The sequence below is a fragment of the Perca fluviatilis genome, chromosome 21 (genome assembly GCF_010015445.1).
Source record: "Perca fluviatilis chromosome 21, GENO_Pfluv_1.0, whole genome shotgun sequence".
NCBI lineage: Eukaryota > Metazoa > Chordata > Actinopteri > Perciformes > Percidae > Perca > Perca fluviatilis.
Window position 1 is genome coordinate 20,468,321 of NC_053132.1, and position 2,341 is coordinate 20,470,661.

Sequence of the window (2,341 nt, forward strand, 5' to 3'; positions counted from 1 at the left end):
TGTAGTACAGGTTGGTACAATGATAAAAACCAAGGCAGGATCTGACTAACTGTACAGTACAGTATATCAAGGGAGAGCAGCCATTATTGTTGTCAGCTGTCCCTGTCTTGCCAGTCACCAACCACAATTGCCAATGTTAAGTGGTGTCACATCGAGCGGAAATCGCATACATGCGTAGATTTACTGCAGCCAAGAGGTGTGTGCATGTCTGATATGAAAAATATGAAAGAGAAACTCTGCAAACCAAAAATATACACATGAAATCCTCTTTAACAGATTTTTACATTAGCTGAAAAAAAGATTAAATGATTTTTCTTTTCACCCTTAAAAGAAAAAAAAAAAAAAAAAAAAAAAAAAGGTGATAGATACAAAAACGTGATAAAATAAACAAAATGTGATAATATGTTCCACTGCCTTTTTTGGCAATAAAATATCAAATTTGACAGCCTTAAAAAGGTGACAGACTGGAGAGAGAAAAAAACTATTATCTTGTCATTTCTTCGAGGACACACAGGAATCAACTAGATATCTTACTTTTCATCCTATGTAGGATTAACACAAAAAAAGGAAATACAACTAGACCGAGCAACCCGATGGAACTTAACCAACGGTGCAAAAACCAGGGGTGCCCAGGAGAATGAGGTGAGAATGGGGATTAAACAGGTGGTTTAACTTGAGTTTGTTTGTAGGAAAAAATAAAATAAAATAAAAAGCTCCAAATACAAGACAGCCCAGGGTCTGTGCAGTATTTGGCGCAACTCTTTTAGGTGGTCAAATGTTTTGGATATGGGTGCATCCATCTGATCTGATGATAAAGGTGTAAGTGCAGCAGTAAGTCTTCTTTGACAAGACAGTGTTGACACAAAGGGCTCCAAAGTATTGCTGATGAACACAGCAAACCAGCATTACACACGCAGAAAATACATTTAAAAACGCAAGAAGAAGAAAAAAGCCCCATTTTAAATTTTGTTCCTGCTAGAAATGACCCTGAAAATATGCCACAACAGAAGAGAGGAGGCGCCCTCTAGTGCCAATGGACGTAATTACAGATTTAAGTGGTTAAAATGTATACTGAAAATGTGATTTAACTGGACATGACTGTAAAAAGAAAAAAAAGACAATTATAAAAGGAATCTTATATCAAAGTGCCATACAGTGAGACTGCATCAATCCCAGAACAACAACCTAAACTGAGATACTAAACCAGTAACTCAATACTTAGGTTTAAAAAGAAACAGCGAGCGGGACATGATGCAATCTGTTAAAAATAAACATCTGGAATTTATGACAGCTTTAAAAGTAGCTAAGCCCTCTTCACTGTGTATCACACCTTAAAAGGTGTCTGTGCATTTTGGACTATAGGACACCAACTGAACAACAGATAAAAACAGTAAACAGTCATCAGAAGCCTTTTGAAGAGGGAAGTTTTGAATATGTCAAATGATTTGATTTCATTGATATCATCAAAATTTCTTCAGACAACTTGTGGGCGACCGGCTGAGAAAGAGCTGGAAACAGCCCGAGATTAAACGTGAATACAATCATGCACACAGAGACACGGGTGGACATGCAAAAGACAGGAAGACAACCGCACGCACGCACGCACGCACGCACACACACACACACACACACACACACACACACACACACACACACACACACACACACACACACACACACACACACACACACACACACACACACACACACACACACACACACACACACACGCACACACACACTTGCCTGCTTCTGCCCACTTGGTCAGGAAACTAACTTTGTCTACAGGCCACAGTAGCTGATGCATCACAAATTAGACTATTTCACCAGTCTTACTTTAGAATATTGTGATTCGTCCAAATGATGGTAACAGGCACAGGCGCGCACACACACACACACACACACACACACACACACACACACACACACACACACACACACACACACACACACACACACACACACACACACACACACACACACACACACACACACACACACACACACACACAGACAGCTAGCTATAAAGCTAATCTTCTCCAAAGACATCTTTATTCCTTGATATAACTTGCACTTCACACCTATTCTGGATGTTTGTCTGCATGTCTCATAAACTGATATTTGTTCCCTTTCCACCGTTTTATTAGTCAGTTTACTATTGGAAGAAGAAAAAAAAAGCTGCCAACTTTGTGAGTGAAGTCCCATTTTTCAAAATTACATTCAAAATAAGATACCCGGACAACCGCAGTATCTCTGGAGCAATTGGCCACACGATCTTTATGTTGATCACAATCGTATTGCTCACTTCATAGCAACGACATTTTACAATTTTTTCCTCTTA